The following is a 21,587-nucleotide window of genomic DNA, read 5'->3' as shown; positions in this document are numbered from 1 at the left end:
GTTTTTAGGTAGTTTTTAGTAGGATCTAGCTACTTTTAGGGATGTTTTTATTAGTTTTTTTGCAAAATTCACATTTCTGGATTTTACTATGAGTTTGTGTATTTTTCTGTGATTTCAGGTATTTTCTGGCTGAAATTGAGGGACCTGAGCAAAAATCTGATTCAGGCTGAAAAAGGACTGCTGATGTTGTTGGATTCTGACCTCCCTGCACTCGAAATAGATTTTCTGGAGCTACAAAACTCTAAATGGCGTGCTCTCGACTGAGTTGGAAAATAGACATCCAGGGCTTTCCATCAATATATAATATTTCATACCTTATTTGAGTTTAGATGATGCAAACTGGCGTTCAACGCCAGTTTCATGCTGCATTCTAGAGTAAAACACCAGAAACATGTCACAAACCAGAGTTAAACGCCAAAAACATGTTACAACTTAGTGTTTAACCCCAAGAGAAGCCTCTGCACGTGTAAAGCTCAAGCTCAGCCCAAGCACACACCAAAGTGGGCCCCGGAAGTGGATTTCTGCACTAAGACTTATTTCTGTAAACCCTAGTAACTAGTTTAATATAAATAGAACTTTTTACTATTGTATTAGACATCTTGGTATCTATCTTTGGACATTTAGTTCTTAGACTTTGGGGGCTGGCCAATTGGCTATGCTTGTACCTTTATCACTTATGTATTTTCAACGGTGGAGTTTCTACACACCATAGATTAAGGTGTGGAGCTCTGCTGTTCCTCGAGTATTAATGCAATTACTATTGTTCTTCTATTCAATTCAACTTATTCTTATTCTAAGATATCCGCTGTACTTCAACATGATGAATGTGATGATTTGTGACACTCATCATCATTCTCACCTATGAACGTATGCCTGACAACCACTTCCGTTCTACCTTAGATCGAGCGCGTATCTCTTAGCCTCCATTCCAAAAGATCGGAATCTTTGTGGTATAAGCTAGAATTATTGGCGGCCATTCCTAAGATCCAAAAAGTCTAAACCTTGTCTGTGGTATTCCGAGTAGGATCTGAGATGGGATGACTGTGACGAGCTTCAAACTTGCGAGTGTTGGGGGTAGTGACAAACGCAAAAGAATCACTAGATTCTATTCCAATATGATCGAGAACCGACAGATGATTAGCAGTGCTGTGACAGAGCATTTGGACCATTTTCACTGAGAGGATGGGAAGTAGCCATTGACGCCAGTGAAACCCAAACATACAACTTACCACGGAAAGGAGTAAGAATGATTGGATGAAAGCAGTAGGAAAGCAGAGATTCAGAAGGAACATAGTATCTTTATGCACTTATCTGAAATTCCCACCAATGAATTGCATAAGTATCTTTATCTCTATTTTATGCTTTATTTATCTTTATATTCAAAAACCATTATAACCATTTGAATTCGCCTGATTGAGATTTACAAGATGACCATAGCTTGCTTCATACCGACAATCTCCGTGGGATCGACCCTTACTCACGTAAGGTATTACTTGGACGACCCAATGCACTTGCTAGTTAATTGTGCGAAGTTGTGAAGAGTGATATTACAATTGTGCGTACCAACTTGTTGGCGCCATTGAGATCACAATTTCGTGCACTAAGTTTATGGCGCCGTTGCCGGGGATTGTTCGAGTTTGGACAACTGACGGTTCATCTTGTTGCTCAGATTAGGTAATTTTCTTTTCAAAAAGTTTTCAAAAATCTTTCAAAAATTTTTTATTTTGTTTTCGTTTTTCTAAAAAGAAATTTTCGAAAAACCCAAAAAAAAATTTAATAAAATCATAAAAACCAAAAATATTTTGTGTTTCTTGTTTGAATCTAGTGTCAATTTTTAAGTTTGGTGTCAATTGCATGTTTTTAAAATTTGTGCATTTTTTTCGAAAAAATTCATGCATTGCATTCTTCATGATCTTCAAGTTGTTCTTGACAAGTCTTCTTGTTTGATCTTTAAATTCTCTTGTTTCGTGCCTTTTGTTGTTTTTCATATGTATTTTTGCATTAATAATGTCTAAACATGAAAAATTTCTAAGTTTGGTGTCTTGCATGTTTTTCTTTTCTTGAAAATTTTTCAAAAATAAGTCTTGATGTTCATCTTGATCTTCAAAGTGTTCTTGGTGTTCATCTTGACATTCATAGTGTTCTTGCATGCATTAGTTGTTTTGATTCATAATTTTTATGTCTTGAGTCATTTTGTTGTTTTTCTCTTTCCACATTAAATTAAAAAAAATCAAAAAATATCTTTCCTTTATTTTACTCATAAATTTCAAAATCTTTGAGTTGACTTAGTCAAAATTTTTTAAAATAAGTTGTTTCTTGTTAGTCAAGTCAAGATTTCAATTTTAAAAATCTTATCTTTTCAAAATCTTTTTCAAAAATCAAATCTTTTTCTTTTTTTTATTATTTTCGAAAATTTTTAAAATTGATTTTCAAAATCTTTTTCTTATCTTTATTTCAAAATTTCAAAAACTTTACTAACAATTAATGTGATTGATTCAAAAATTTGAAGTTTGTTACTTCCTTGTTAAGAAAGGTTTAATCTTTAAATTCTAGAATCATATCTTTTAGTTTCTTGTTAGTCAAGTAATCAATTTTAATTTTAAAAATCAAATCTTTTTAATTTTCTTTTCAAATCTTTTTCAAAATATCTTTTCAATCATATCTTTTTAATCATATCTTTTTCAAATCATATCTTTTTCAAAATCAATTTCAAAAATCTTTTCTAACTCCTTATCTTTTCAAAATTGATTTTCAAATCTTTTTCAACTAATTAATTAACTTTTTGTTTGTTTCTTATCTTTTTCAAAACCACCTAACTACTTTTCTCTCTCTAATTTTTGAAAATCACCTTCCTCTTTTTCAAAATTCTTTTAATTAACTAATTGTTTCAAATTTTAATTTTAATTTTATTTCTTCTCTTAATTTTCGAAAATCACTAACTATTTTTCGAAAATAATTTTTGAAAACTCTTCTCTCTCATCTCTTTCTATTTATTTATTCATTTACTAACACTTATTTTCATATTAAAATTCGAACCCTCTCTTTCTCTCTGTGTTCGAATTTTTCTCTTCTCCTTCTTCTATTCTTTTCTTCTTCTATTCACATAAAGGAATTTCTATACTGTGACATAGTGGATTTTTCTTCCTTTTTTTGTTCCTTTCTTTTTCATATGAGCAGAAGCAAGGACAAGGACATTCTTGTTGAAGCAGATCTTGAACTTGAAAGGACTCTGAAGAAGAAGCTAAGAGAAGCTAAACCACAACAATCTAGAGAAAATCTTATAGAGAATCTCGAAAAAGAAGACATGGCCGAACCCAACAATAATGCAAGGAGGATGCTTGGTGATTATACTACACCTACTTCCAATTTTTATGGAAGAAGCATCTCAATCCCTGCCATTGGAGCAAACAATTTTGAGCTGAAGCCTCAACTAGTTGTTCTAATACAACAGAACTGCAGTTTCATGGACTTCCATCAGAAGATCCCTATCAGTTTTTAACTGAATTCTTGCAGATCTGTGATACTGTTAAGACTAATGGAGTAGATCCTGAAGTCTACAGGCTCATGCTTTTCCCTTTTGCTGTAAGAGACAGAACTAGAACATGGTTGGACTCACAAGCTAAAGATAGCCTGGACTCTTGGGATAAGCTGGTCACGGCCTTCTTGGCCAAGTTCTTTCCTCCTCAAAAGTTGAGCAAGCTTAGAGTGGATGTTCAGACCTTCAAGCAAAAAGATGGTGAATCCCTCTATGAAGCTTGGGAAAGATACAAGCAGTTGACCAAAAAGTGTCCTTCTGGCATGCTTTCAGAGTGGACCATTTTGGATATATTTTATGATGGTCTATCTGAGCTTTCTAAGATGTCACTGAACCATTCTGTAGATGGATCTATTCACTTAAAGAAAATGCTTGTAGAAGCTCAAGAACTCATTGACATGGTTGCAAATAACCAATTCATGTATACCTCTGAGAGGAATCCTGTGAGTAATGGGACGCCTCAGAAGAGGGAAGTTCTTGAAATTGATGCTCTGAATGTCATATTGGCTCAGAACAAAATGTTGACTCAGCAAGTCAACATGATTTCTCAGAGTCTGAATGGATTGCAAAATGCATCCAACAGTACTAAAGAAGCATCTTCTGAAGAAGAAGCTTATGATCCTGAGAACCTTGCAATGGCAGAGGTGAATTACATGGGTGAAGCCTATGGAAACACCTATAATCCCTCATGGAGAAATCATCCAAATTTCTCATGGAAAGATCAACAAAAGCCCCAATAAGGCTTTAATAATGGTGGAAAAAACAGGTTTAGCAATAGCAAGCCTTTTCCATCATCTTCTCAGCAACAGACAGAGAATTCTGAGCAGAGTCCCTCTAGCTTAGCAAATATAGTCTCTGATCTATCTAAGGCTACTTTAAGTTTCATGAGTAAAATAAGGTCCTCCATTAGAAATTTGGAGGCACAAGTGGGTCAGCTGAGTAAGAAAATCACTGAAACTCCTCCTCGTACTCTCCCAAGCAATACAGAAGAGAATCCAAAAAGAGAGTGCAAGGCCATTGATATAATCAAAATGGCCGAATCCAAAGAGGAAGAGGAAGACGTGAATCCCAATGAGGAAGACCTCATGGGACGTCCTCCAAAGAGAAAGGAGTTCCCTATTGAGGACCTAAAGGAATCTGAGGCTCATATAGAGACCATAGAGATTCCATTAAACTTCCTTCTGCCATTCATGAGCTCTGAGAACTATTCTTCCTCTGAAGAGGATGAAGATGTAACTGAAGAGCAAGTTGCTCAATATCTAGGAGCCATCATGAAGCTGAATGCCAAGTTGTTTGGTAATGAGACTTGGGAAGATGAACCTCCCTTGCTCATTAGTGAACTAAATACATGGGTTCAGCAAACTTTACCTCAAAAGAAACAAGATCCTAGTAAATTTTTAATACCCTGTACCATAGGCACCATGACCTTTGAGAAGGCTCTGTGTGACCTGGGGTCAAGTATAAATCTTATGCCACTCTCTGTAATGGAGAAACTGGGGATCTTTGAGGTACAAGCTGCAAGAATCTCATTAGAAATGGCAGACAAGTCAATAAAACAAGCTTATGGATTGGTAGAGGACATGTTAGTAAAGGTTAAAGGCCTTTACATCCCTGCTGATTTCATAATCTTAGACACTGGGAATGATGAGGATGAATGTATCATCATTGGAAGACCCTTCCTAGCCACAGCAGGAGCTGTGATTGATGTTGACAGAGGAGAGCTAGTCCTTCAATTGAATAGGGACTACCTTGTGTTTAAAGCTCAAAGATCTTCCTCTGCAACCATGGAGAGGAAGCATGAAAAGCTTCTCTCAATACAGAGTCAAACAAAGCCCCCATAATCAAACTCTAAGTTTGGTGTTGGGAGGCCACAACCAAACTCTAAGTTTGGTGTTGAACCCCCACATTCAAACTCTAAGTTTGGTGTTGGGAGGTCCCAACAATGCTCTGAACATCTGTGAAGCTCCATGAGAGCTTACTGTCAAGTTGTTGACATTAAAGAAACTCTTATTGAGAGGCAACCCAATTTTTATTTATCTATATTTATATTGTTCTTTTATGTTTTATTAGGTTTATGATCATGTGGAGTCACAAAACAATTTTAAAAATTAAAAACAGAATAAAAAATAGCAGAAGAAAAAGCACACCCTGGAGGAAGAGCTGTTTGGTGTTTAACGCCAGAAACAAGCACCAAGCTGGCGTTTAACGCCAGAAACAAGCATCAGGCTGGCATTAAACGCCAGAAACAGGCTACATCTGGATATTAAACGCTAGAAACAGGCTACATTTGGGCGTTTAACGCCAGAAAAAAGCTGCAGTCTGGCGTTAAACACCAGGATTGCATACAGAGGGCGTTTTACACGCCTAAAAGGTGCAGGGATGAGAAATCTTTGACACCTCAAGATCTGTGGACCCCACAGGATCACCTCAGGATATGTGAACCCCACAGGATCCCCACCTACCCACTTCTCTCTTCTTAACACAATCCAATAACACTATACCCTTCACCAATCACCTCAATCTCTCTTCTCCATTACCCCTTCACCGATCACATCCATCCACTCTTCCCCATAAACCCCACCTACCTTCGAATTCAAAATCTCTTTTCCACCCAAACCCCCTAAATGGCCGAAACCAAACCCCTCTCCCTCCACTATATAAACCCCTATATCCTTCTTCATTTTCACAAAATACTACCGTCTCTTCTCCCCTTGGCCGAAACATACACCTCTCTCCCTATCCTCTATATCTTCTTCTTCTTCTTCTTCTTCTTCTTCTTCTTCTTCTATTCTTTCTTCTTTTGCTCGAGGGCGAGCAACATTCTAAGTTTGGTGTGGTAAAAGCATAGCTTTTTTGTTTTTCCATAACCATTGATGGCACCTAAGGCCAGAGAAACCTCAAGAAAGAGGAAAGAGAAGGCAATTGCTTCTACCTCTGAGTCATGAGAGATGGAGAGATTCATCTCAAAAGCTCATCAAGACCACTTCTATAAAGTTGTGGCCAAGAAAAAAGTGATCCCTGAGGTCCCTTTCATGCTCGAGAAAAATGAGTATCCGGAGATCCGACATGAGATCCAAAGAAGAGGTTGGAAAGTTCTCACCAACCCCATTTAACAAGTCGGAATCTTAATGGTTCAAGAGTTCTATGCAAATGCATGGATCACTAGGAACCATGATCAAAGCATGAACCCAAACCCAAAGAATTGGCTTACAATGGTTCGGAGGAAATGCTTAGATTTCAGTCCAGAAAATGTAAGGTTGGCGTTCAACTTGCCTATGATGCAAGAAGACGCACGCCCCTACACTAGAAGGGTCAACTTTGATCAAAGGTTGGACCAAGTCCTCATGGACATATGTGTGGAAGGAGCTCAATGAAAAAGAGACTCAAAAGGCAAGCCGGTTCAATTGAAAAGACTGGACCTTAAGCCTGTGGCTAGAGGATGGTTGGAGTTCATCCAACGCTCCATCATCCCCACTAGCAATCGAACTGAAGTAAATGTGGATCGGGCCATCATGATCCATAGCATCATTATTGGGGAGGAAGTAGAAGTTCATGAAGTCATCCCTCTAGAACTCTACAAAGTAGCCGAAAAGCCCTTCACCTTGGCAAGGCTAGCTTTTACTCATCTCATTTGCCATCTATGCAACCTAGCTGGAGTTGTCATAGAAGGAGACATCCCCATTGAAGAGGACAAGCCCATCACTAAGAAGAGGATGGAGCAAACAAGAAAGCCTATCCATGGATCTCAAGAGACGCATGAGGGAGCTCATCATCAAGAAATCCCTGAGATGCATCAAGGGATGCATTTTCCTCCAAATAACTATTGGGAACAACTTAACACTTCTCTAGAAGGATTGAGTCATGACATGAACCAATTAAGGGTGGAACACCAAGAACACTCCATCATTCTCAATGAGAATAGAGAAGATCAAAGAGCTATGAGGGAGGAGCAACAAAGGCAAGGAAAAGACATAGAGGAGCTCAAGAACACCATTGGTCCTTCAAGAAGAAGGCGCCACCATCACTAAGGTGGACTCATTCCTTAAACTTCCTTGTTCTTATCTCTCTGTTTTTCGGTTTTTGAGCTTTATGTTTGTCTATGTTTGTGTCTTTATTACATGATCATTAGTGTCTAGTGTCTATGTCTTAAGGCTATGAATAATTCCATGAATCCTTCACCTTTCTTAAATGAAAAATGTTTTAATACAAAAGAACAAGAAGTACATGAGTTTCAAATTCATCCTTGAAATTAGTTTAATTATATTGATGTGGTGACAATACTTTTTATTTTCTGAAGGAATGCTTAAACAGTGCATATTTTTTATCTTGTTGTTTATGAATGTTAAAATTGTTGGATCTTGAAAGAATGATGAAAAAGAGAAATGTTATTGATGATATGAAAAATCATAAAATTGATTCTTGAAGCAAGAAAAAGTAGTGAAGAACAAAAGCTTGCGAAAAAAAAAATTTTTTAAGAAAGAAAAAGAAAAAGCAAGCAGAAAAAGCCAATAGCCCTTAAAACCAAAAGGCAAGGGTAAAAAAGATCCAAGGCTTTGAGCATCAATGGATAGGAGGGCCCAAGGAAATAAAATCCAGGCCTAAGCGGCTAAATTAAGCTGTCCCTAACCATATGCTTGTGGCATGCAAGTCCAAGTAAAAAGCTTGAGACTGGGTGGTTAAAGTCATCATCCAAAGCAAAAAGAGTGTGCTTAAGAGCTTTGGACACCTCTAACTGGGGACTTTAGCAAAGCTGAGTCACAATCTGAATAGGTTCACCTAGTCATGTGTCTGTGGCATTTATGTATCCGGTGATAATACTGGAAAACAAAGTGCTTAGGGCCACGGCCAATACTCATAAAAGTAGCTGTGTTCAAGAATCAACATACTTAACTAGGAGAATCAATAACACTATCTGAACTCTGAGTTCCTATGGATGCCAATCATTCTAAACTTCTAAGGATAAAGTGAGATGCCAAAACTGTTTAGAAGCAAAAAGCTACTAGTCCCGCTCATCTAATTAGAACTAATATTAATTGATATTTTGAGATTTATAGTATATTCTCTTCTTTTTATCTTATTTGATTTTCAGTTGCTTGGGGACAAGCAACAATTTAATTTGGTGTTGTGATGAGCGGATAATTTATACGCTTTTTCGCATTGTTTTTAGGTAGTTTTTAGTAGGATCTAGCTACTTTTAGGGATGTTTTTATTAGTTTTTATGCAAAACTCACATTTCTGGACTTTACTATGAGTTTGTGTGTTTTTCTGTGATTTCAGGTATTTTCTGGCTGAAATTGAGAGACCTGAGCAAAAATCTGATTCAGAGGCTGAAAAAGGACTACTGATGCTGTTGGATTCTGACCTCCCTGCACTCGAAATAGATTTTTTGGAGCTACAAAAACCCAAAGAGCGTGATCTTAATTTCGTTGAAAAGTAGACATCCTGGAATTTCCAGCAATATATAATAGTCCATACTTTGCTCGAGTTTTGACGATGCAAACTGGCGTTCAAACGCCAACTTCCTGCCCTATTCTGGCGTTAAACGCCAGAATCAGGATACAAGCTGGAGTTAAACGCCCAAACTGGCATAAAAGCTGGCGTTTAACTCCAAGAAAAGCCTCTACACATGAAAGATTCAATGCTCAGCCCATGCACACACCAAGTGGGCCCGGAAGTGGATTTTTGCATCTCATAGATTAAGGTGCGGAGCTCAGCTGTTCTTCATGAATTAATGCAAGTACTATTGTTTCATTTTCAAATCACGCTTACTTCTTCTCCAAGATATACTCTTGTACTTAATTCAGTTAAGTCAGAATGAAAGGGTGATCCGTGACAATCACCCACTATCTTCATTACTCGCTTAGCTAAGATCCGCGTGCTTGACAACCACAAGCGGTCTACATGATGTTCAACGTAGTCATTGTGCGACAGCCGGAGTATAGTCTCTTGGGTCTCTGATCCACGAACCGAGTCCATGAGGTTAGAACCTTCGTGGTATAGGCTAGAACCAATTGGCAGCATTCCTGAGATCCGAAAAGTTTAAACCTTGTCTGTGGTATTCTGAGTAGGATCTGGGACGGGATGACTGTGACGAGCTTCAAACTCACGAATGTTGGGCACAATGATAGTGTGCAAAAGGATAGAGAGATCCTATTCTGACACAAGTGAGAACCGATAGATGATTAGCCGTGCGGTAGCTGTGTCTGGTATTTTTCATCTGAGATGAGAAATCCGACAGTTGATTAGCCGTACAGAAACCGTAGCTGGACCATTTTCCCTGAGAGGACGGATGGTAGCCATTGACAATGGTGATCCACCAACATAAAACTTGCCATGGAAGGGAGCACGCATGATTGGATGAAGACAATAGAAAAGCAGAGGTTCAAAAGCAACAAAGCATCTCCAAACGCTTATCTGAAATTCCCACCAATGAATTACATAAGTATCTTTATTTTAATTTACATTTTATTTATCTTTCAATTATCAAAACTCATAACCAATTGAATCCACCTAACTAAGATTTACAGGATGACCATAGCTTGCTTCAAGCCGGCAATCTCCGTGGGATCGACCTTTACTCGCGTAAGGTTTTATTACTTGGACGACCTAGTGCACTTGCTGGTTAGTTGTATCGGAGTTGTGAAAAGTGTGAATCACAATTTCGTGCACTAAGTTTTTGGCACCGTTGCCGGGGATTGTTAGAGTTTGGACAACTGACGGTTCATCTTGTTACTTAGATTAGGTAACCTTCTTTCTTGATTTAACCTTTATTTTCTTTTGAATTTTTTTTAAAAAAAAACATGGAGAAATCATCCGACAGTACTAAAGAAGCCTCCTCTGAAGGAGAAGTTTGTGACCCTGAGAATCCTACAATGGAAGCGGTGAATTACATAGAAGAATCCTATGGAAACACCTATAATCCTTCATGGAGAAATCATCCAAATTTCTCATGGAAGGATCAACAGAAGCCTCAACAAGGCTTCAATAATAATAATGGTGGGAGAAATAGGTTTGGCAATAGCATGCCTTTTCCATCATCTTCTCAGCAACAGACAGAGAATTCTGAGCAGAGCCTCTCTGGCTTAGCAACCATAGTCTTTGATCTATCTAAGACCACTCTCAGTTTCATGACTGAAATAAGGTCCTCCATCAGAAATTTGGAGACACAAGTGGGTCATTTGAGTAAAAGTGTTACTGAAATCCCTCATAGTACTCTCCCAAGCAATACAAAAGAGAATCCAAAGAGAGAGTGCAAGGCCATCAATATGTCCAAAGTGGCCGAACCTATAGAGGAGGAAGAGGCAGTGATTTCCAGTGAGGAAGACCTCAATGGACGTCCACTGACCACTAAGATTCATCCAATTCTCTCCATATAGAGTCAAGCAGAGCCATCACATTCAAACTCTAAGTTTGGTGTTGGGAGGCCACAATCATGCTCTGAGTATCTGTGAAGCTCTGTAAGAGCTTATTGTCAAGCTATTGACATTAAAGAAGCGCTTATTGGGAGGCAACACAATCTTATTTATCTATGATAATTACTTTTTCATTTCCTTTTCCATTGTTAGTTTATGTTTTCTTTAGGTTGATGATTGATGAGCGGATAATTTATACGTTTTTTGGCCTTATTTTTAGGTAGATTTTAGTATGATGTAGCTACTTTTTTAGTATATTTTTATTAGTTTTTAAGCAAAATTCACATTTCTGAATTTTACTATGAGTTTGTGTATTTTTCTATGATTTTAGGTATTTTCTGGCTGAAATTGAGGGACCTGAGCAAAAATCTGATTTAGAGGCTGAAAAAGGACTGCTGATGCTGTTGGATTCTGATATCCCTGCACTCAAAATGGATTTTTTGGAGCTACAAAAACTCAAATGGCGCTCTCTCAATTGCGTTGGAAAGTAGACATTCTGGGCTTTCCAGCAATATATAATAGTCCATACTTTGCTCGAGTTTTGATTACGCAAACTGGCATTCAAACGCCAACTTTCTGCCCTATTCTGGCGTTAAACGCCAGAAATAGGATACAAGCTGGAGTTAAACGCCCAAACTGGCATAAAAGCTGGTGTTTAACTCCAAGAAAAGTTTCTACACATGAAAGCTTCAATGCTCAGCCCAAGCACGCACCAAGTGGGCCCGGAAGTGGATTTCTGCATCATTTACTTATTTTTGTAAACCCTAGTAACTAGTCTAGTATAAATAGGACCTTTTTCTATTGTATTTACATCTTTGTATTATCCTTAGATCATCTTGATCACGTTTGGGGGCTGTCCATTCGGCCATGCCTGGACCTTCATCACTTAGGTATTTTCAACGGTGGAGTTTCTACACACCATAGATTAAGGTGTGGAGCTCTACTGTTCCTTGAATATTAATGCAAAGTACTATTGTTATTCTATTCAATTTATGCTTATTCTTATTCTAAGATATTCATTCGTACCCAAGAACATGATGAATGTGATGATTATGTGACGCTCATCACCATTCTCAACCTATGAACGCGTGCCTGACAACCACTCCGTTCTACATGAAAACAAGCTTGAATGTATATCTCTTGGATTCCTGGTCCATGACGCATGGTTGCCTCTCCTGACAACAGACCCTTCCATTCCGTGAGATTAGAGTCTTCGTGGTATAAGCTAGAATCAATTGGCAGCATTCTTGAGATCTGGAAAGTCTAAACCTTGTTTGTGGTATTCCGAGTAGGATCTGGGATGGGATGACTGTGACGAGCTTCAAACTCATGACTGTTGGGCGTAGTGACAGACGCAAAAGGATCATTGGATCTTATTCCGACACAAGTGAGAACCGACAGATAATTAGCCCTACGTAATCCGTAGCTGGACCATTTTCACTGAGAGGATAGACGGTAGTCATTAACAACGGTGATCCCCCTACATACAGCTTGCCATGGAAGGAAGTATGAATGATTGAATGAAGACTGTAGGAAAGCGGGGAGCCAGAAGGAATAACGCATCTCCATACGCTTATCTGAAATTCCCACCAATGAATTACATAAGTATCTCTATCTTTATTTTATGTTTATTTATCTTTTAATTATCAAATCCCATAACCATTTGAATCTGCCTGACTAAGATTTAGAAGATGACCACAGCTTGCTTCAAGCTGACAATCTCCGTGGGATCGACCCTTACTCACGTAAGGTTTATTACTTGGACGACCCAGTGCACTTGCTGGTCAGCTGCACGAAGTTGTGTATCACGATTTCGTGTACCAATGATCATGTGGAGTCACAAAAATAGCTGCAAAATTAAAGCGGAATAAAAAACAGCATCAAATACAGCACACCCTTTAGGACAGGCGTTTAAACGCCAGTAAGGATAGCAGAATGGGCGTTTAACGCCTAGTCTGGCAGCATTCTGGGCGTTAAATGCCAGAATTGGCAGACAGACTGGCGTTTAACGCCAGAAAAGGGTGTCTAGCTGGCGTTAAACGCCAGAAAGGAGCATCAGCCTGGCGTTTAACGCCAGGAAAGGCAGCAGAGCTAGTGTTAAATGCCAAAAATGGCACACAGTGGGTGTTTAAACGCCAGAAAGGTGTAGGGACCAAAATTCCTTGACACCTCAGGATATGTGAACCCCACAGGATCCCCACCTACCCCAACTCTTTTTCTCTTCTTTTCACACCTTTCTAGAACACTCTTCCCCAAAATAACCTCCATCAATCACCTCCATTTCTCCTCCAAAACCATCATACAACCCACCTACCCCCACCCATTCAAATTCAAACCATCTCCCTCCCAAACCCAACCCCTATTACAAGAATTACCTCTCCACTCCACTCCTATATAAGCCCCTCATCACTCCTTCATTTTCACACATCATAACCACCTAAAACCCCCCTTGGCCGAACCATTCACACACCTCCATCTCCTCCATCTCTTCTTCCTCAAATCCTTTCTTTCTTCTTTTGCTCGAGGATGAACAAACCTTTTAGGTTTGGTGTGTTGAAAAAAACTCTGCTTTTTGTTTTTCTATAACCATTAATGGCACTTAAGACCAGAGAAACCTCTAGGAAGAGGAAAGGGAAGGCAGTTGCTTCCCACTCCGAGTCGTGGGAGATGGAGAGATTTATCTCAAAAGCCCATCACTAGAAAGAGGATGGAGGAAACAAGAGAGCCCACTCATGGACCTCAACAAGAGCGTGAGGAAGTCCCTCATCAAGAAATCCCTGAGATGCCTCAAGGGATGCATTTCCCTCTACACAACTATTGGGAGCAACTCAACACCTCTTTAGGAGAATTGAGTTCCAACATGGAGCAACTAAGAGTGGAGCACCAAGAGCACTCCATCATCCTCCATGAAATCAGAGAGGACCAAAAGGCCATGAGGAGGAGCAACAAAGGCAAGGAAGAGACATAGAGGAGCTCAAGAACTCCATTGGTTCTTCAAGAGGAAGAAGAAGCCACAATCAATAAGGTGGACCCGTTCTTTTATCTCCTTGTTTATTTTCTTTTCTGTTTTTGATTTTTATGCTTTATGTTTTGACTATGTTTGTGTCTTCATTACATGATCATTAGTATTTAATGTCTATGTATTAAAGCTATGAATGTTCCATGAATCTTTCACCTTTCTTAAATGAAAAATGTTTTCTGAAAAAGAAAAAGAAGTACACGAATTTCAAATTCTATCTTAAAAATAGTTTAATTATTTTGATGTGGTGGCAATACTTTTTGTTTTCTGAATGAATGCTTGAACAGTGCATATTTTTGATAGTGAAGTTTATGAATGTTAAAATTGTTGGCTCTTGAAAGAATAATGAAAAATGAGAAATGTTTTTGATAATCTGAAAAATCATAAAATTGATTCTTGAAGCAAGACAAAGCAGTGAAAAACACAAAGCTTGCAAAAAAAAAATGAAAAAAAAATAAAGAAAAAGAAAGAAAAAGAAAAAGCAAGTAGAAAAAGCCAATAGCTCTTTAAACCAAAAGGCAAGATAAAAAATCCAGTAACCCTTTAAACTAAAAGGCAAGGGTAAAGAAGATCCAAGGCTTTGAGCATCAGTGGATAGGAGGGCCCAAAGGAATAAAATCCTGGCCTAAGCGGCTAATTCAAGCTGTCCCTAACCATGTGCTTGTGTCATGAAGGTCCAAGTGAAAAGCTTGAGACTGAGTGGTAAAAGTCATGATCCAAAGCAAAAAGAGTGTGCTTAATAACTCTGGGCTCCTCTAACTGGGGACTCTAGCAAAGCTAAGTCACAATCTGAAAAGGTTCACCCAGTTATGTGTCCGTGGCATTTATGTATCTGGTGGTAATACTGGAAAACAAAATACTAAGGGTCACGACCAAGACTCATAAAGTAGCTGTATTCAAGAATCATCATACTAAACTAGGAAAATTAATAAAACTATCTGAATTCTGAGTTCCTATGGATGCCAATCATTCTGAACTTCAAAGGATAAAGTGAGATGCCAAAACTGTTCAAAAGCAAAAAGCTACTAGTCCCACTCATCTAATTGGAACTAAGCTTCATTGACATTTTGAAATTTATTGTATTTTCTCTATTTTTTTTATCCTATTTTGTTTTTAGTTTCTTAGGGACAAGCAACAATTTAAGTTAGGTGTTGTGATGAGCAGATAATTTATACACTTTTTGGCATTATTTTTAAGTAGTTTTTAGTATGTTTTAGTTACTTTTTATTAGTTTTTATGCAAAAATCACAATTCTAGATTTTACTATGAGTTTGTGTGTTTTTCTGTAATTTCAGGTATTTTCTGGCTGAAGTTGAGGGACCTGAGCAAAAATCTGATTTAGAGGCTGAGAAAGGACTGCAGATGCTGTTGGATTCTGACCTCCTTGCACTCAAATGCGTTTTTCTGGAGCTACAGTAGTCCAATTGGCGCGTTCTCAATTGGGCTGAAAATCTAATATCTTGGGCTTTCCAGCAATGTATAATAATACATACTTTGCTTGAGATTTGATGGCCTAAACTGGCATTCAAACGTCAGCCAGAGACCCCTTTTTCTGGCGTAAAACGCCAGAACTGGCACCAGAACTGGAGTTAAACGCCCAAACTGGCATCCAAGCTGGCGTTTAACTCTAGAAAAGGCCTATGCATGTGTAAAGCTCAATGCTCAGTCCAAGCACACACCAAGTGGGCGCCTATGCAAGTGGATTTCTGCACTATCTGCACTTAGTTACTTATTTTCTGTAATCCTTAGTAACTAGTTTAGTATAAATAGCACTTTTTACTATTGTATTCGATCAGATGCCATTTTTCACATTTGGGAACGGCCATGCCTAGACTTTTTTCTCTTATGTATTTTCCAACGGTGGAGTTTCTACACCTCATAGATTAAGGTGCGGAGCTTTACTGTTCTTCATGAATTAATGCAAGTACTATTGTTTCTCTTTTAATTCATGCTTACTTCTACTCCAAGATATACTCTCGTACTTAATTCAGTTAAGTAAGAATGAAGGGGTGATCCGTGACAATCACCCACTATCTTCATTACTCGCTTAGCCAAGATCCGCGTGCCTGACAACCACAAGCGGTCTATATGATGTTCAACATAGTCATTGGACGACAGCTGGAGTATAGTCTCTTGGGTCTTTAATCCACGGACCGAGTCCGTGAGGTTAGAACCTTCGTGGTATAGGCTAGAATTAATTGGCAGCATTCCTGAGATCTGGAAAGTCTAAACTTTGTCTTTGGTATTCCGAGTAGGATCTGGGACGGGATGACTGTGACGAGCTTCAAACTCACGAATGTTAGGCACAGTGATAGTGTGCAAAAGGATAGAGAGATCCTATTCCAACACAAGTGAGAATCGACAGATGATTAGCCGTGCAGTAGCTGTGCCTGGTATTTTTCATTCAAAACGAAAAATCTGACAGTTGATTAGCCGTACAGAAACCGTAGCTCGACCATTTTCACTAAGAGGACGAATGGTAGCCATTGACAACGGTGATCAACTAACATACAGCTTGCCATGGAAGGGAGCACGCATGATTGGATGAAGGCAATAGAAAAGCAGAGGTTCAGAAGCAACAAAGCATCTCCAAATGCTTATCTGAAATTCCCACCAATGAATTACATAAGTATCTTTATTTTAATTTACGTTTTATTTATCTTTCAATTATCAAAACTCATAACCAATTGAATCCGCATGACTAAGATTTACAGGATGACCATAGCTTGCTTCAAGCCGGCAATCTCTGTGGGATCGACCCTTACTCACGTAAGGTTTTATTACTTGGACGACCCAGTGCACTTGCTGGTTAGTTGTACCAGAGTTGTGAAAAGTGTGAATCACAATCCTGTGCACCACCTACCCATCTAATAAAAATTTTCATCCTAAAAAATTTGACATCAAATCTTCATATAAGTTCTCAGGTATTCAACCGACCTCTTACCATTCAATTTGCCATTCTCCAACATAGAACATTTCCTAAAACCGAAAGTCACCACCCTTAATGGGTTCCCTCAAATTAACCTCAATACAACTTCAATGTTTAAATTTAATGTCTTCCAAATCCATCATCCAAACACCAATAATTTATTCGTCACAATTTAAGCACAAACCCAATTACACCTCTAGTCATTTATATAGCTATTCCAGAATCATTCTAATATCGTAGCCATAATTAAACTTAATTACCTGTGAACTACTATTGGCATTAACTCGCTAAACCTTCCAGGTATTCAAACCTAAAGTATTTCTAATCATCTTCTATAGCTCCCATTTGCAACTATCCTATTTTAATGATTTCGCAAGCTTCTACTGCGTCACTCTGATTTTCATCCACTAAGAATCAAATCATAGCTTAGGTCCTTTGTGCATCTCTATGTTTAAATCAAAATTTTCCTCAAAATTCTCAATTTTCATGAACACATTACCTAGGACTTCAATCAACAAATCTCAAAAATCTCTCACTCCACTTATTCTTCCTTAAGTGTAACGACACAACCTTACATACTAAGCATCCGATGAATCCCACTTTTCCTGTCCACAATCACATGTCAACCAACGTCAAACTCGGCTAGGTTCAAGCAAGCATACTCTACCTACTTTAACATTTAACAATCCACCATCTACCGAATGTTATCCCAATTCACATTCTAATCATTCAGAACCTATAACATCAGTTTTCTAATAATTAGTCATTTTTCAATTTCTACACAATTGTACAAATTCATAAACTATACCAACGCCATCTACAAGCCTCATCTACTCTAAATTATTTGGTCATAATCAATTCATAAACAAATCATCCAATCAACTATCCGCCTCCAAGTATCTCACTCAACAATCCAAAACCAACGCACTAATCTCATATATACCACTACCATGATTCCTATCACGGCGTTCCCTCATCAATTCGTTCTTGGGAATTCCTCCCCGATTACCTCGCTCATGTCCATGAGACACCAGTCGAGTCTTATCCACACCAGACAAGCGATATTGAGGTGATCAGACTCAATATCTCAAGTTAAGTGCTTCAAATTACCAAAGGTACACTCATAAACTTCATGCTAGATGTATCGGTTAGATATCCTAACCAGCACAGGCACAAACTCAGAGTATGCATTGAAGCATAAGCAGTTCCATCCCTCAGGCTCACAAGGACGAACTGCTCTGATACCATAATGTAACACCCTAATATTCAAATCCTTATGCTCGAGTCATAAGTCAATGATAATAAGGTAGTACGACTCTCAAGGTGGATTTTTAATACATAGTTTATAAGTATAATTGAAAGGAGTATTAATCGAGAAGCCTGAAAAGGAGTAAAAATAAAATCGCAAAATTATAGCACTCACATATCGATAAAAAGAAGGTAAAGCATGAACTGATACGATATAAAGATAATTTTGTCGAGAAGAATAAGATAAAACATAATATAGATATATAACATAAACAATTAGGCATTAGCCACGACCTGCAAAGTTTAAGCTGGCTAAGGTACAGTATAAAAGCACTTTGACAACCATATCTCTTAAATCTCTCTTAAATGATACACAAGGGTCTTTATAGGCAAGTTTTCAAAAGGATTAAATACATAACATGAGTTCTTTAAAAACAAAAGTGGAGAGAATCTAAGCAAAAGTAAATAAGAGATCTAAGAGGTATTTACCGTCTTTCAGACAAATCACAGCTCACTGCTGAGCACCTGGACCTGCATATGAGAAACAAGAGATATATATGGAATGAGAACCCCCGACCCTTGGGTTTTCAGTGTGGTAAAAGTGCTAAATAAAAACAATGCATCGTAATAAAAACTCACTAAGCATCCTAAACTTTCTTTCACCAAATATTCATCCTATGTTCTCGCTAATCCATAAATAGGCAATTATCATAAGGGAATGCTAAATCTAATTCATCTTCCTCATGTTTTCCAACTTTCTAACTCTCCAACAAATCAGAATCAGAATCATAAACAAGACCATCATCAGCTATTCTGTCTTAGAAATCCTATATCAATACCTTATATCCTCACCTAGAGCAAGTGAAATCACTTCACTGCATCTACTGAGGGAGCTCAAATTATCTCATTTTCTACCTGTAGCAAGTGAAATCACTTCACTGCGTCTACCCAGGAAACTCAAATTACCTCATTCAATAATCATCATTTTAAATTAATCATATCATTATTCCATTTCAACAAGAACAACCCTCAACGTCAACCGACACCAGCATGAGGGACTTCTCAGTTGTACAAACACAAGTAATGCAGACAAGTAATACACAAGTAGATTCAAATAAGGCAAATAGCACATAATCACATACTTTAGCATATACAATTATGGAAACCAATACAGATAAGCAAACCCAAACAAATCAAACATATGCAAAATGATGAATGCCTGTCCTTTAGCCGATGATATCATCTGTCAGTTACAAAGCCAATCCGACATGTCCTGGTAGCTAACCATTAGATAGTCTCTGCGAGCGCGCATCCCCTAGCTCAAAATCATAACCAATAAAATAAAAATATCCATGGGGGAGAGCTCATCTGGAAAGGTCTAAGTATCCGGCCACATCTTACGACGTAGGGTCAACAGAATCTCGGATCTCAACCTGGAGTAAGTGGAGCCGACCCACTGCATCTACCTTAGGAAATATGAAACTCAGATAATTTCACAAATCTTAAATCAGCCTCGACTGGGAGCAAGTGGGGCTAACCACTGCAACTACCCCAGGAGTCTCAAGCCAAACCCGAAGCAAGCGGAATCACTTCACTACATCTACCCAGGCAGGTATATCTCACCATGTCCCAGAGCAAACAAAGTCATTCTACTGTATCTACCTAGGCAGGTATATCTCACCATGTCCCGGAACAAGCGAAATCATTCAACTGCATCTACCCAGGCAGGTATATCACAGTTAGGATCATATTTCATATCAATCTCATAATCGTTATCCTTCTCATTAACAATCTCACAATCATCCTCATTCTCTTTATCAGTCTCATAATCATCATCATTCTCATTAACAATCTCATCATCATCATCGCTCTCTCTAACAATCTCATAATCATCATTATTTTCACGATTCATCATTAATTCTCCTCTTATAACATCCACAGAACTTACCAAGCTTAAGTCACGGTCTTCTAATCTCAAAATCAAAATTACCCTTTTTATTCCCTTACTATTCTCTCTCTTGATTCAATACCCTAAAACTGGTAAAAAGGTCTGAAGTAAGTATTATGGAAGATCACAAGCTTGTCGGGAAGGTAAAACAGTTGAAACCAAGTTTTTTTTGAAAAACAGGGCAGTGTACGTACACATAGGATTGTGCGTATGCACGCCCAAAAGGATTTTCAAGAAGTGTGCGTACGCATAGAGGTGTGCGTACGCACAGGAAGTAAAAATTTCCATTATGCTCGTTCGCACAATGCGTGCGAACGCCCTCAACAGAGTGTACCTTCCATCGTGTGCGTGCACAGCTTGCAAAACTTCGTTGGTTGTGTGTGCACACAGAACGTTCTAGTTCTCCCAACAGTAGCCATATCCTCATGTGCGCGTGCGCACGTTTTTCAAAAATACACCAGGTGTGCGTGCGCAAAGCGCTGTGCATGCGCACACATACCAGAAATCGCAATTTTCGTAGTATTCACAGAATTCAAATTTCAGACACCAACTTTCAACGATCATATCTTTCTCTACAAAATTCTAGAATCCTACAAAATCTATGCCGTTTTAAACTCTTTGAATAATCTTTAATTTGATATAAAATTCATCTAATTTTAAAAGAGTAAAGTACCATTTCTACCCACGAAAGTTGAAAACGCTGACAAATCTACCCACGAAAGAAAGAAACAACCAAATGTAACCATCAATCGTGAGATCCGTGGGACGAAACTAACCAAGCCTTGTTCCGGCGTTGACTCCGTTAGTAACGCTACCTACGTGGCTATTCACGGCGTGACATGGCTTGGGGAGCTTCACACGTGGATTTTATAATTATAATTATATAAAAATATAAATGGATTTCAAAATTTTAATTTTTTTAGAAAAAAAAGGAAATTAGAATTGAAGAGTTATGAAAGGTACAAGTCTTCGCGCGTTTCACAAAACAGAGGGTAGAGCCCTAAGAAGAAACTGTTCATCTTCTCCATTCACAGAAAATCTCCGGTGCCGACGATAATCTTCGTGTTGAAGAGAGGGTGGTTGTTGTTGTGGATCGTGTTAGCTTCTGGAGTTCGGTGATGTCATCCATAGGTAAGTACTAACATTTGAAATCTCTGTAATGTTTTCCTGGATTTTCGGTGCATGGTTGTGAATTTATGATTTTTTATTAGGGTGTCTTTGTAGTGGGTATGATGTGGTTGTGAATTGGTTTTGTTTTCTGTGTATGTGTATTTGCAGAGGGCAACTATCCACATTACGTTAGTCATTAGTCACAGAGGAAAATTTGTGAAGGGTGATGATGGGAAACTGGCATATGTTGGAGGTGAGAAAACAGAAATTGAAAGAGTGAATGTGGATACTCTTAATAAGTTCTTCCTGACTGACTTAGTAAAGGACATAGGGTACAATGATGTGAGCGAGATTTACTGGCTTGAACCTGGGAAGGAGTTGGACGG

The 21,587-nt window shown here is 38.3% G+C and overlaps 1 non-coding gene across 1 annotated transcript; it reads right to left on the bottom strand.

The window, feature by feature from the left end:
* Window positions 1–3,696: 3,696 nt before the first annotated feature.
* Window positions 3,697–3,800, bottom strand: LOC112793613 (small nucleolar RNA R71). Its single transcript, XR_003198310.1, has one exon. It is a non-coding gene; the product is annotated as a small nucleolar RNA R71 (small nucleolar RNA).
* Window positions 3,801–21,587: the final 17,787 nt, after the last annotated feature.

The sequence above is a fragment of the Arachis hypogaea genome, chromosome 3 (assembly GCF_003086295.3).
Source record: "Arachis hypogaea cultivar Tifrunner chromosome 3, arahy.Tifrunner.gnm2.J5K5, whole genome shotgun sequence".
NCBI lineage: Eukaryota > Viridiplantae > Streptophyta > Magnoliopsida > Fabales > Fabaceae > Arachis > Arachis hypogaea.
Note: the sequence above shows the minus strand (reverse complement) of the source record. Positions and strands in the feature narration are given on the sequence as shown.